The sequence below is a fragment of the Lissotriton vulgaris genome, chromosome 8, assembly GCF_964263255.1.
Source record: "Lissotriton vulgaris chromosome 8, aLisVul1.2, whole genome shotgun sequence".
NCBI lineage: Eukaryota > Metazoa > Chordata > Amphibia > Caudata > Salamandridae > Lissotriton > Lissotriton vulgaris.
The window spans coordinates 318,739,633-318,755,423 of record NC_141696.1 but is presented as its reverse complement, the minus strand read 5'-3'; the positions used below and the strand labels follow the sequence as shown (position 1 = coordinate 318,755,423).

The window sequence follows — 15,791 nt, the reverse complement described above, 5'->3', positions numbered from 1 at the left end:
AAACTGATGTAAAGTCCCTATGGCCCACCTCCAACTTGAGCAGGCCTAGACTCAATTTTCTCTATTTTTGCATAATCATTGACATGCCTGCCTTTGATGCAGGTGTCGTCTGTACTTACCTCTCCAAGAAACTGTGAAAGTGTTGATTCATTCAGACAATGACATTGATAAGAAACCTGTTGTGACATGACTCTGGATCACATACCTTGTTATCTCTATCTTAAGGTCAGATAATAAAACAATATAAACAGTGTAATCTGTATTAATGTATTTTACATAGTTTGTGTTTACAATTATGTCTCTAAGATTTGCATAATGATGCATACAGTTATGTCACATATTACGAGGGTTGTATCAGAAATTCAAATATCAAATAAGATATAGTATAAAAGACCCAGCACTCGACCACTTGTGAGAAGAGGTCCCAGATTATAGTGCAAATTACTGCCAGGAGATATTCAGACTGCAGTGATGTCACAGCAAAATGTTCTGCACTGAAAGCTGATACCAATTCAAGTCCGGCAGGAGAGCAGCTGCTAGCAATTAGTGTTTTCCTTTTCATCGAGAACTTGCTCATAACTACTGAAAACGAAAGCGTTATGCTGCAAACAGGTATGCAGTGCGCTGATCTTCCCTAAGAAACTCTAGAATCAAATCATCAACTCCATGCTTTCATAGGATATAGTGCAAGGAAGTAGGTTTTAGGGTGTTAAGTTGCCAGATTAAATTTTAACTATGATAGAAATGCTAATTTTATTTTGTTTTTCGCAACATGCTTTAGTGCTGATATAAAAACCTTTTGCGTAGTTACTTTAGATGTGCTAAGCAACACAATGAGACTGTTGAAATAAACTCTTTTAAGCATTAAGTGTCTTATTCTTTGCAAGTGTGTGTTTTAAAGAGTAAAGTTGGGGTGTTCAAATTACCACTGCTACCGTGGATCCCTGATTCAGCATAACATAACACTCATAGCAAGCATCTGCAATGCAATAGGTCTCGCATTTGTGAGTTTTTAAGCTATTGCCATTGCGAATGACAATGCCTTTTAGTTATGTGCTTACAAAACCTGAAAGCATACTTGCCGGTTTTGTAAACCGATGGGTGTGAAGGCAAACCTCTGAGAGCTAAGCCAGAATTTTAGCTTACAGAACAAAACAAACAAAAAAAGTAAACATTTCTTTTTATACATAGGCCTGTTTCATTTGAGCAAATTTGGCTACATTTCAGAAAAATACATCACAGACTTGGTGGTCTGGTGACACCAGCAGGTTACACAATCACTTTGATGACCTTCAATCATAGTGAGCCACAATTTATGACCTACTTATTTAATATTCATGACGTAGGTCAGTTCAGAACCCAATGACAATTCAACATTTTAAGAAACGATCAACTGGAACATAGGTTGGGTGTATGAATGCTTTATTGATCACAAAAATCCTGGAGACAAATTGCTACCAGGATATAATACATCTGGCCCTTTGACATACATTCAGGAAAAAATATCATTAACCCAGTAGAATTCATTCCATTGCTCCTCTCCCGTCTTCTGTCATCAACCAGCCTCCACTAGGGACCATGCCCTTCTTTGTTACTCAGAACGGGGACCCCTATAATTTCAAAGTATCTCCTAAATGTGTACAACTGTTCCCTCTCCTCTCGAATTTTCCCTCCAACTTTAAAGTCTTGTGTTAATTCTTCTGCTGGATAAGTATTGACTGGACACTCTACATACTTATATTTCTTTAACCTGAAATGCTTATTACCTATATTTCTTTAACCTGCAATGCTGACGTAGCGAACAGCTACTGTGCAGTTCCAGGGTTTTTCAGATAAAAATGGCATTGTTTAACAACCAAGCTTTCATTGTGGTCTTTGTATTCAGTTGATGTTCCTATACACCCATGAAGCCAAAGGATGGAGTTGGAGGGTTGCAACGCTAATGCTTTGATTTGATTTTATCAGTCATCTAAGTTCCCTCAGTCATCAATCCTCCTTTTCTCTGCCACCATGCTTTAGCCTGTCTCTAGGGATTTGTCATCTGTTGGAGTGAGTTTTTACATTTGAGTCAAGTGAAAATCGAGGCACTCCCACTATACAGACCTACAACTACACCAGTACATGGAGGTGGGTCAAGCAGCAACCAAGGCACCCATTAACAAAAGTCCACTAATAAACTGAACTTCTTATGTGTGCAAATAACACACAAATCGCTATTAGCCAAAGTTTCAAATTTGCCACTTTTTAGGAGCTTTCTATGATTAGGAGATTAATGCTAATTGGATGTTTGCACCTGCACACAAATAAAACTGAGGTGTTTAGATTTACCTCAGGATTCTTATTTTTTGCTTGAAATGCATTGGCATTTAACCTCATGCAGCCTAGGTCATCAGAAATCTTAGTATCTTGATAATTTGTGGTGTAACTTTAGACCTTCAGGAGAGACCCGTCTTTCATAGCCGTTTCTGCTAGCTGTGTCTGCTAAAATACGTCTTACTGCTTATTTCTTTGGCCCGTAGATACTGTAGCAAATGCAGTCAATGCTGAGTTATTTAAGCATAATTTACCTTGATTGCTCTGCAACGATTATTTTCATGATTCAGTGCAGTCAAAATGCTACTGTCAAAATATTAAGGCACTTCCACAAAAATTACCACATAACACCTTCAAATCCGTGTGCTTGAACCAAAGAAGTTTTTTTTTCATTTGCAATCCAAAATCTTGGCAAAGATATATGATTAATTTTTTTCTAATAATAATTTTAGGTTACTCAACAACCTTACATTTTCCATTGCTAAATACCAAATTGTGAAGTCAAAACAAAAGTTTTTTAAAGTGCAATCTTCCACGTATTAGAAGTGGGTCAATTTACAATACAGGGGGATACCAATCACCTGAAGTTCGGAAAAACACCGAAGACATGTTGTTTGGTTAATAAACTCTAATGTAATGTTTAGCTCAACAATTTCCTCATCAATAATATTAATATGACATTTAGATGTGCATCTGTTTTATATATATATATATATACACTCTATTGACCATACCGTAACATAATACAGCAATATGTTTATACCATCTAAACAACAGGCAATGAGCATAGGCTACAGAGAGAAATAAATCCAAATTTGTTTGGTATGTAAAATCAAAAAATAAAACTATAAAATAAGGATCATTCTTTTAAAAGTGTCTAATGACAGTTAACGTATACCAGAAGACTAGTTATAGTTAGTTCTTTTTAAAAGAGAAAACATTATATTCGAACAAGCTAAGATACATTTCCTGAAACTACCTATACACTAAGCAATATTTTATATAAAATAGCATAATTTACAAATAAGTTTTAAATTGTAATTCTTGTTTGACAATGTGCAATGAGCATCTTAGGTCTACGTGAATGTTTCTTATTACAGTCTTGATGTTATCTGTCTGAAGGGAATCCTACTGAGAATGAAGACAGAATTATCTCATTCATTTAGCAGCGGATTTTCTTCCTAATTGCCTCTAAAACAGACCTCCCTCTTTTACCCACTGGCTACACTACTTTGCGTTCATTCTGCATCCTTTTGTTTTGCGAAACCTGAAAGCCCATTCACAACTAATTTGGGGCATTACTGTAAGCTCACCACGAACCCTTGTACAGCTAAACATTAGAAACACATTCAGCTTTAATTTTTTTTCAAGTCATCCAAACAATGTGACTTCTGTACCAAATTATATTTGTAAAGATGACAAAAAAATACCTAGCTGTTCTATCAACAAACCAGACAGAATGACAGTATATCTTGCCAAAACCAACATGCATAAAACATTAGAAAGTAAACAAATAATTGAATATAGGAAATAAGTTGGATGTTATAAACCAAAGTTCATAGACACAAACACATTGTAGGTTTATGAACTCATTGGTTTGTGCCTGTCGTTATAGATGAATTCTGACTTCCCTGATTCACAGAAGAAATGTACTTTATTTAGCATATGACTGCATCCTCTATCTTGGAACAAGGTCACAGCCGACCAGCTCGCGTCCTCCCTGAGCATGAACCCTCCCACCAGCACAACGAACCCTAGCCAGGCGGCCACCAACCTCACGAAGTGGATCAGCGACTGCGCAGACAAGCTCGCCCCATTGAGGACCCCGCCCAGCAGACCCGGTAGCAAGAAAGCCCCATGGTTCACCGACGAACTCAAGAGCTCCAAGAAGAACTGCCGAGCCCTCGAGAGAACCTGGCGCAGAGACCCAACACCGGACAACATGACGGCCCTCAAGCTCGCCACCCGAAAACACCACCAACTCATCCGCGCCACCAAGAAAACTGCATTCAAGGAACGACTGGATAACAACGCCCACAACAGCAAGGAACTCTTCAACATCGTCAAAGAGCTCTCCAACCCCAACGCCGGAAACAAAGACATCACCCCTTCGCAAGACCTCTGCAACTCCTTCGCCTCCTACTTCCACAACAAGATCTCGGACATACACAACAGCTTCAGCACTCAACCGACGATCACCACGACCGAACCACCGCCCCCCACCACCACCCTCCGCGCCTGGACTCCGATCAGCACCGAAGACACCGTCCGCGCGATGAACTCCATCCACTCCGGATCTCCGACCGACCCCTGCCCTCACCACATCTTCAACAAGGCCGATGCTATCATCGCAGCCCACCTGCGGGACATCATCAACACCTCCTTCGACACTGCTACCTTCCCGGAGAGCTGGAAGCACGCCGAACTCAGCGCTCTACTCAAGAAGCCATCTGCTGACCCCACCGACCTCAAAAACTACCGCCCCATCTCGCTGCTCCCGTTTCCTGCAAAAGTCCTCGAGAAGACCGTCAACAAGCAGCTGTCCGCCTTCCTCGAGACGAACGGATCCCTCGACCCCTCGCAGTCTGGCTTCCGGGCCAACCACAGCACCGAGACCGCCCTGATCGCAGTCACCGATGACATCCGAGCGCTGCTCGACAACGGAGAAACAGCGGCCCTCATCCCCCTCGACCTCTCCGCGGCCTTCGACACTGTCTGCCATCGTACCCTAGTACAACGCCTCAGCAACGTCGGAGTCCAGGAGAAGGCACTGGAGTGGATCATCTCCTTCCTCGCCGGAAGGACACAGAGAGTCCGCCTCCCTCCGTTCAGATCAGAAGCCACCGAAGTCAGCTGCGGCGTCCCTCAAGGCTTCTCGCTCAGTCCAACCCTCTTCAACATCTACATGAGCCCCCTCGCAGACATCGCACGCCAGCACAACCTCAACATCATCTCCTACGCCGACGACACCCAGCTGATCCTCTCCCTTACCAACGACCCCGCCACCGCCAGAGTCAACCTTCACGAAGGGATGAAAGAGGTAGCCGAATGGATGAAGAACAGCCGCCTGAAACTGAACTCAGATAAGACGGAAGTCCTCATCCTGGGATCCTCACCCACCGCTTGGAACGACTCCTGGTGGCCCCCCGCCCTAGGCAGCGCACCCAAACCAACAGACCACGCACGCAACCTGGGCTTCATCCTGGACTCCTCCCTTTCCATGACCAGACAAGTCAACGCCGTCTCCTCGTCACGTTTCAACATCCTGCGCATGCTACGTAAGATCTTCCGGTGGATCCCCACCGAGACCAGGAAGACGGTCACCCAGGCCCTCGTCACCAGCCGTCTGGACTACGGCAACACCCTCTACGCCGGAACCACCGCCAAACTCCAGAAGAGACTCCAGCGGATCCAGAACGCCTCAGCAGACTCATCCTGGACATCCCCCGTCGCAGCCACATCTCCGGACACCTGAGAGATCTGCACTGGCTCCCGGTCAACAAGAGAATCACCTTCCGTCTCCTCACCCACGCACACAAAGCCCTACACAGCCAAGGCCCAGGATACCTCAACAGCCGCCTCAACTTCTCCCAAACGCCAGCTTCGATCGACCAGCCTCGCCCTCGCCACCGTCCCCCGCATCCGAAGAGCCACCACAAGGGGACGGTCCTTCTCCTACCTCGCCGCCAAGACATGGAACTCCCTCCCCACCCACCTCCGCCTGACCCAGGACCACCTCGCCTTCAGGAAGCAACTCAAGGCCTGGTTGTTCGAGCAGTAGCAGATCCCCCCCCCTCCCCCCCCCCCCCAGCGCCTTGAGACCCTCCGGGTAAGTAGCGCGCTATATAAATGCGATGATTGATTGATTGATTGATTGATTTCTGTGGGTGTGTGGATCCATGCATGCACTAGGCTGGAATAGATTTGAAATTTCAAAGATTTCTTTTTTTTTTTTTTACAAAATGGGTGCCAGTCTCCCAATTACTGCACTTTTAAGGAATATGTTTAAAAGTATAGACATGGTTGGAAAAGGTGTTGAAGTATATGTGTTTCGGGACAATGCCTCTTTTATCTCTCCTCTGATGTATAAGACCCATTTCCTGCACACCAGCTAACAACCATAAATCTCATACTCCAAGTGTGGCATGAGGCGTGCAGCACAAGAATATATGCAGAAGCCCCGCACTCGTAAGTGGTATATGTCAATTCTGCCTTTCTAAGTCAGATTTTGTGTTATCGCTTGTCAAACTTTCTACATGTTAGAAGCATGTTTGTGAATTGTGTGCATACATTTTTTTAAAAATGTGATGTACTCTTACATATTTTTTAACATTTTGCATTTAAACATCAAGCTAAGGAGGGGGTTTTACGTTTTGTCTCTCCTTCCTGAAGGCCTTTACATGGATGTACAAAAATCACATAGAATTTCAGAGACATACCAACAACAGTAAGAAGCAGAATAAATAAAGGTGAAATGGCGGGATATTTCAGTCCATCAGAATTCTATGGCAGGACCGGAGGCTCAGATTATGCTTTTCTTTCTTCGCATTTATTATAATTGAAAAACACAGCAGCCTTAGAAAAGCCCATAATGCAGAAAAATGCTTAAAAAAACAACAAAAAAGCATTTTAGTCGCATATCTCAAGAAAAAACAATGTCTCTGGGACTACAACTCCCATCACGATAATACAACAGTCTGAAACGGAGTCCTTCCTCTATGTCCACAATCCATAGATAGGCAGTCCTTTCTCCATATTCCTCCTCTTTCTTCGCTGCTTCCGCAGCCAGTTAAGTGTTTTTTCTCCCCTCTCAGTTTCTTGCTGTTAGGGGATTCCTTTGAACGTATTTCTGCATGTAATGTGTTTGTTTATTGGGGCTATGGGTCTCTGATGTGTTTTTTCTTCACAGAGCCCCGTTCAGGTCGCGGAAGCGCCGTCTCGCTTCCTTCGCGACTATTTCCCGATCTTTGTTGATGCGGTGCGCAGTCAACCGCTAGGGGGCGCGGCCGCGTCTCGTTGGTCTCCGGCGCGCGTTCTCCTCACAGAGGAGCCGCGCTGAGGAGACCAACCGCCGCGGAGCCGAGCCCTCAAGTCTGCCTCCTCGAACGCCCGTTTTTCGGGTCTGTACACTTTTGGCCCCATATCTGAACGCCCCGGTGGGGGTCTGTATTGCGGTGTCCTACCGCGCTAACGCCGTTTTGGCTAGTCTGCACTCGTGAAGGAAATTTGTGACATTGGTGTGGCAGCGCGCTGGGAGGCAGCTGACCTGGTCCCCCTGGGGTGGGTCTGCGCGCTGAGGGAGTAGTGCACCCAGAATTTGGCCAGTCCCTGGCAACCAAAACTGTTGCAGTCCTCTGGTCTGCCCTAATAACTGTAACACCCAGACTGTGGGTAGTGTGTGAACCCCTTGGCGCTGGCTTTGGGCGACATGGAGGACGAGTACTATGGGGGTGATTCTCAATCCTATCTGCAGGATGAGGAGTTCTTTCAAGCAGTAGACAGCTCCATCTACCGCTGCGTGACAGAGGTAGTGACCCCTATGGAGGAGCGTCTCTCTGCGCGCATAGTGGAGGAATGCGCCAAACTAGCGCAGGCGCAGTCAAGTAACCCTTCTGCCTTCCCAGGCCCATCGGGTGAGGGCCCCCCTCCTTCTAAGAAACCCTGCAAAGGGGGGTTGTCGGAGGGTGTTCAGGGGGTGGACAAGGGTGCCTTTGAGCGTCTGCGTGACGCGTTTTTGGCAAAGGCGACTGAGTCCCCACCTGACCAGCCTGCGGCCCCCGCCTCGGTGGTGGCTACTGAAACTGCCCCTTCGTCTCCAGGGGATTCCCCGGATTCAGATGGGGATGAGGTATCGGTGCGTTCCTGGCGACCTTCGAGCTCGGCCACTGAGTTGCCACGGGACAGCTCAGGTATGCTGGACCCGGATGAGATCATGCATCCGCGGTCCGCAGCCTGGGCCCCGGGCGACAAGGTGGCAAAGTTCGTGGCTAGTCGGCTGCGTAAGCCTCTGGAGCAGGAGGCCAGGGGTTGCCTCCGTGGAGAATGCCCTAGACCCACCTTGGAGGGGAAAGTTGCCATGACACCAGACTTAGATGCCAAGATGGCGACTTTTCTAGCAAAGTTTATGAAGGACCCGCGTAAGGGCATTGACCGATCCTGGCGGTCGTGTCAAGACAAAATGCTCGACGCAGTAGGGCACATTACTAAGATCCTAGACATGGCGGACGAGGCTAAAGTTACTGGATCCACCATTGACCCCGATGTCTTGTCAAATTGGGCGCAGAGGGTGATTGTTTTCTTAGGCAATGCCAACTGCGCCCTTTCCACCGAACGGCGGAGGTCTTTTCTGATTAAGCTAGACCCTAAGTTGGGAGACTTGGCCTCTTCGGAAGCAGGAGCAGTTGCTCAAGGCGGTCTCTTCGGAGAACCGTTCATTAAAGAGTTAGGGAAGTTCGTGTCTACCTTCACGTCCCTTGATAGAGCTCAGGCCAATATCAAACGCGTGTTCCATCAGCGTTTCTCCCAAGGGGCCGGTCGCGGTAGGGGCCGCGCGACCGGCCGTGGCGGGCAGAATGCCGGTAACAGAGGGCAAGGCTCCGGGCGAGGACAGTACAACACCTCGGCCAACTTCAACTCCTTCTACCCTACAAGGGGGCAGCGTTTCGGAGGTCGAGGTTTCAGAAAGAACTCCAACGCTTCCAGCACGCACGGTGAGTGTAATCCCCGCGGAGCAAATTCAGATTGGCGGCCGACTAGCGGCCTTTCAGAGGGCGTGGGTAGAGCTTACAGCGGATGCTTGGGTGCTGCAAACTATCCGCGGTTTTCACATCGAGTTCTACGATCAGCCTGTCCAGGTGTGCGCCCCGCGCCCTATAACCTTTTCGGTGTCCGATGCCCAGTTGATAGACGAAGAGGTCGCGGAACTTCTCCGCAAAAGGGCCGTTCGCCAATCAACTCGGCATCCGTCGGGCTTCATCAGCAATCTTTTCTTAGTGGACAAACCCAGCGGTGGCCGTCGTCCGGTGATCAACCTCAAAGAATTCAATGGGTGGTTGGTCTATCATCATTTCAAAATGGAAGGAATTCATCTCCTTCGAGATATCCTCCTTCCACGAGATTGGTTGGTACGGCTGGATCTCAAGGATGCTTATCTTGTGATTCCAATCTATCCTCCTCACCGTCGCTTCCTCCAGTTTCTCTGGCGGGATCAGGTGTTCGAATTCACGGCCCTTCCGTTCGGTCTTTCCTCAGCTCCGTGGTGTTTCACCAAAGTGTTACATCCCGTGGTGGAGTTCTTGCGAGCGCAGGGGATTCGCCTGATCGTCTATCTGGACGACATTTTGCTAATGGCGCAATGTCCGCACAGCTTGCTTTCTCAACTGGACCGGACTGTCGACCTCCTTCAGGAGCTCGGCTTTGTCATCAATGGGGACAAATCGGTTCTTGTGCCCGCTCAGAAAGTAGAATTTTGGGGATTTGTCATAGACTCCATCGACGCGTCCCTGAGTCTTCCGTCTCGGAAGTTGTCCAAGATCAAACACGTCTTGCGACAGACAATTTCAAAGTCTCACACGTCGTTACGACAAGTTGCCAGAGTGGTGGGCCTGCTATCGTCCTCGATTCAGGCCATCTTTCCGGGCCCTCTACACTACAGGGCGCTCCAGCGCCTCAAGGCATACCACCTACGCAGAGGCGTGTCTTACGACCAAATGGTTCCCCTATCGGAAGAGGTCAAAGAAGAGATGTTGTGGTGGCTTACCCACATGGAGGCCTGGAATGGTCGGGCAATTTTCGGGTCTTCCCCGGACCTCGTCATCGAGTCCGATGCCAGCAGAGTCGGTTGGGGAGCGCGCTGTGGAGATTTTTCAACAGGCGGCACTTGGTCCTTGGAGGAACAGAAGTTGCATATCAACTGTCTAGAGCTTCTGGCGGGTTCCTTTGCGGTACGCTGCTGGACCAGGGACTCTGTGAAGTCGTGTGTCCTATTGAAAATGGACAACGTATCAGCAGTGCGGTATGTGAACCACCTAGGGGGCGCGAGGTCCCGCGCACTGGCGAATTTGGCAAAACAGTTCTGGGATTACTGCCTAGAACATCATGTATCGGTGACGGCGGAATACCTACCGGGTCAGGCCAACCAGGTGGCAGACTGGCACTCCAGGTATCTCCAGGATTCCAGTCTGTGGATGTTGGATGTCCAGGTCTTTCGCTGGCTCAACGGGCTGTGGGGCCCTTTCTCACTGGACCTGTTTGCGTCCCGCTTGGATCATCAACTTCCGAGGTTCTTCAGTTGGAGACCGGACCCGCTGGCAGAGGCCACGGACGCGTTTCTCCAGGACTGGAGCAAGGAGAAGCCCTTTGCGTTTCCACCTTTTTCGATGGTGATGCGAACGGCGGCGCAGGTTCGCCGGCAGGAAGTGGAGCTGGTGTTGGTGACGCCGCTCTGGAGGTACCAAGTCTGGTTTCCAGTTCTTCTGGAACTTTCCTGGGATTCTCCAATCCTACTCCCCCGGTTTCCTCACCTGCTCCTCAACCCGGATCAGGATCCGCATCCTCTCATCGTTCAGGGCTCTCTCCACCTCATGGCATGGAGGCTTTCAGGAGACGTTGGTCGCTCCCGGGCCTTTCGAGATCAGCTGAGGGTCTGTTATCCAAGGCCTGGGCTGTCAGTACGTCGAAGCGCTACAAATCCGCTTGGTCTAAGTGGGTGCGTTGGTGTCTTCGACGGAGTTTGGATCCCTTGGTCGCGGGACTCGTACCCGTGTTGAATTATTTGGCGGAATTGGCCGTGGGTGGTTTTGCCTACCGCACGATTAATGCTGTGCGTTCGGCTATTTCTGCGGCACACCACCCAGTTGACGGTGCTCCGATCGGAGTACATCCTTTTGTTTGCCGACTTTTGCGGGGCGTCCGGTTGGCGTTACCACCAGAGCCCCGGTACTCAGTCCTTTGGGACGTCAATTTGGTTTTGAACCTTTTCCTGTCCTGGCAGCCAAACAGGTACCTATCGGTCAAGGAACTCTCGGCGAAACTGGCTATGCTTCTATGCTTGGTGTTCTGCCGGAGAGTGTCGGATGTGCGTGCTCTGGATGTCTCGGCACGCGTATTTTCACCAGATGGTGTCACCTTCACGATTGGTCGCCGCACAAAGTCGGCTTCTAGGACAATCTCGTATCCGGCTTTTGTGGATGTCCCGAAACTATGTGTTGTGCAGTGTCTGAAAGCTTATGAGGATATGACTTGGGACGTTCGCCCTCCGGGCGAGAGACAATTGTTAATTGCCTTGCGAAAACCACACCATGCGGTCTCTTCCCCCACCATAGCCAGGTGGGTGCGTTGGGTCATGCAAGAGGCAGGCATTGATACCAAACGTTTCGGAGCTCACTCTGCCAGAGGGGCCATGGCCTCTAAGGCTTTTTCTGCGGGAGCTCGTCTAGAGGATTTGATGCGGGCCGCGGATTGGTCCTCCGATTCCACCTTTAAGAGGTTTTACTTTAAGCCGGTGGTGGATATTGCAAGTTTGGTGGTAAGTAAGCTTTGAACTAGCATAATCTGAGCCTCCGGTCCTGCCATAGAATCGAAATTTGCCTAGCATTTGTAACGGTAAGTTTCAATTCTATTAAGGACACGGAGGCGAGGATTATCCCACCCGGTATGTCGTCGAGCGACACCCCCCCGTATGGCAGTAAGTAATCAGGTTTTGAAATTTTCCTCATGTTTGAATATGAACCTTGATTAGTTAATCCAATGGTAAGATCCTGTGTTTTCCGTTACGGCGCTGACGCAGTTCTATTTCTTCTGTTAGGAAATGATGGTTCCAAGCCAGACCAATGAACTGATGGCGTAATTTGCGCGAAGAAAGAGGAGGAATATGGAGAAAGGACTGCCTATCTATGGATTGTGGACATAGAGGAAGGACTCCGTTTCAGACTGTTGTATTATCGTGATGGGAGTTGTAGTACCAGAGACATTGTTTTTTCTTGAGTTATGCGACTAAAATGCTTTATTGTTGTTTTTTTAAGCATTTTTCTGCATTATGGGCTTTTCTAAGGCTGCTGTGTTTTTCAATTATAATAAATGCGAAGAAAGAAAAGCATAATCCTTGCCTCCGTGTCCTTAATAGAATTGAAACTTACCGTTACAAATGCTAGGCAAATTTCGATTCTTGTCTCTGGTTCTCAAGTTCTAGCTAACTTCAGACACATTCAGATTCTCCCAAAATTCTTTACATCATTTTTAATTGGACAAGCGTGAAATCCGGATCTCCATCTGTAGTATACTGGTTCTAATGTGGTTCATGCTACGCTAGTGGAATTCTCTCTGAATTATGTAATGTGGAATGTTGGAAGTGTGAGGCTACAGTTGAGAAGGGCTGAGCAACATGCTGGCTGCTCCTGGTCGGGCTGAACTACCAGATTTGTCACTACCACAATACATACTCCTGAAACACTACAATCTGTCTGGACCAAGTTACCACATTTTTATGGGGATGAGTTATCTCAAAGAACCTGCGTGTGTACCTTTCAAGACCTTCATTTTCAAGTGTGGAGTATCTGGGAACCTCCTGTCAAGCTGAAGCGACTCCTCTAACTACAGTGACCAGTGACCGCACATCGGACACCCTCTACGCAACAGTGCCAGTTCCAGTCTCAGTCGCAGTAAGAAACCAACGCCTTTAATTTGGAATGCTATAAACGGATAGCGTGGTCATAGGACCCTGAAGATTCTATACATTTTAAAAAGTAAGACCCAGGCAATTCTATACATTTTTACAGAGTATTTGAACTATCTGTTGAAGAAGATATTGTTACTCATATAGGCGGAGTTTTAAACACATGCGAATGATGTGGTACTAATGAAGATTTCTCCTGCCAATCATTTATATCTGTAGCACATATAAAACTAAAATTTTTCAAATTCTACTTCTATTTCATATTGAAAAATGAGCCTAAGATATCTAAATATATGAATAGTAAAACACAAACCACTCACGGTTGATCCTCGATTATGGGTAACAGAATTTATATTATAACACCTTCGATAAATGTTGCAACATGTGTTAGGGGTAAACAAAATCTGACGGTGTACTGTCAAGTCTCAACAGCCAACACCTACAAAAACCGGTAGTATGCTCTATTGTTAAGATTTGCGGGCACCTGTATCAATGGATACATTTTAATCTTAGGATTTGAAAAGCTTTGTGTTTAACATCTATGTTCAGGAGGAAAAGGTCTAAGTACCATGGCCGGCAGTGTCAACGGACCCTACAGCATGTCTGGGTAAAACGTCCTTCAGAAACCAGTCCATGCTTATACAATTCTGGAAGGAATCTATAGGGTTCCAGCAAGAATCTATTGGTACAGTGAAAGAATGCTCCAACACAGCAGTCACCACTCGGTACGCCAGCACTTTTAATAAATGATTCTTGGCCAATCATTCTTCAGTCTCAGGAGAGAAGTAGAAATGCCTTTGTATTCAGTTGCTGGTGTGTCTATCTGGTTGCTTTCATATAGGCAGGGTCAGCAGTAGAGCAGGCACCAGAACATTAGTAGGGCATCAGGTTTAACTTCAGCCCTGATGAAATAGGCTGAAGGTAGATCCATACTGATCGAGTATTGAAGTCCAGAGAGGTGTTGAAAGAGATGCTACACAAGAAGTAGTGGGACTCCAACTTCCATTCACAGTTCTTGGCAGTGAAGCAGCCGCTCGATGCTAATCAGTACAAGTGCATTATTACAGTTTGCAATTTCAACTAAACAGGATGGGACTGAATTTCTCTCTCAAGAGTGTTTCTGTGCAGTACATGAGCTATGTATGAATAAATATATGTATATTGCATTTGTATAGTGCTATACTAGCCAACAGTCAATGGAGTGCAGTGCAGGGTTAATGCCAAAGATGCAATCAATGTGTTACTGGGGTGGGGGCTGACAGCTGTGGTCCATGATTGCATTATGGCTACTGGTGCCTACATGATTGGAAAGGTTGAATCTATATGGGCTCACTATCCTTGCAAACCCATAGTTTTCCCTTCAGGCAAGCACCGCAGAAAATGGAAAACGAAGATAAGAGAGATGAAAGAAGTGGTGGTTAGGGCTGTGATTTGTTTTCTGTGAGCAGATGCCATATTGCACACATTATTATATGGAAAAGACATGCTTGTGATCACCAAGTGTGCCAACTTGAAAATGGGTGCACCAAGGATGGTTGTGAGGAATTTTCATTCGACATATTACAAAATGTGCGATCTTCATTATACAACTAATGGTCAGAATGTTTATGATCATCCCCTGTCATTTAAAATTACACAAAAAATCATCCTATTTGGAAGACATCACTGGACATAAATTATTTGGGAGGCCTATTGGCATCAGCCCTCAGTGCAATAACAGCACATTAAAAACATTAATATGTTGTCATTCGAGTAGATTTACCCAAAGGGATAAAGAGGGCTACCCTCATGAGACTGCAGAGCAAGAAAGATAATTGAAGGGTCTTCATAACCTTAGGGTACACCAAATATGTGCCTGTGAAATGCTAGAGCAGCAGTTTGGGGAGTCACCTGGGGATTTCCTAATCAAAACGGGACCTTCAAACTGAGTCAGACAAAGCACAATCACAGAAGAACACTGGACACCATGACAATGATTAATGGAAAATGGCAGGTACAAAAACGTGTATGCATGTCAGAATATTAATACCAACAATAACATCTGAAATATACATTGCTTTCTAAATACTGAATAAAAACATCTCTTCATACAGTGTAGGATTCTAATTATTAATGTGCATGTGCAATATGTTTTCAAACGATATTTAGGATACAACAATGTTGTCCATGATACTCAGGTCACTTTATTCTGGTACCATCAGGAAAAAGCCTTAGCGATGTCATGGACCGTCATGCAGTTGCATTCAGATAATCAACGTATTTGTCCAATGACACAGTGGAAACAGAAAATTGGAGTTGTTGGTGAAAATTGACAGTAAAGAAACTTGGAAATAAATATGGATACCATAATTTCAAAAACACCTAAACAGACAATCAATTCTTAATTGCCCAGTTTTATGTTTCAATGACTTTGATAGAAATCTTGAACCGTGAATAGAGAAAACAAAAGAACACAAGCATACTACATTTTCATTGGATTCTTCCAGCCCTTCCTAAAGCAGCATCTCACAGGTTAATATGCAAGATACACAACTTTATTTTTGCAAAGAGTCATTTTTAATATAATCTATTAAAGCTGGGCCATGTGTAGTGATCTTAAGAGCTATGAGGCACACCAATGCTCTATTGTCTTTAGCAAGATATTTCAAGGCTGAGCCCTTTGTTTTCTCAATTATCCTTTCATCATATTGGAGTGGGTGGGTGTGTTTCTGCATCACTAGTACGCAATGTTTTCCATACCACTCACACATAATGGGAGTTTGTCCCCATTTAGCAAGAGTTCTTAGGTACGCCAACATCAAAGGCA

At 46.2% G+C, this 15,791-nt stretch overlaps 1 protein-coding gene across 3 annotated transcripts in view; it reads right to left on the bottom strand.

Moving 5' to 3' along the window:
* The window catches only part of CADM2 (cell adhesion molecule 2), a 1,625,130-nt gene that overhangs the window by 1,235,231 nt on the left and 374,108 nt on the right, over positions 1-15,791 (bottom strand). The window lies entirely within an intron of this gene.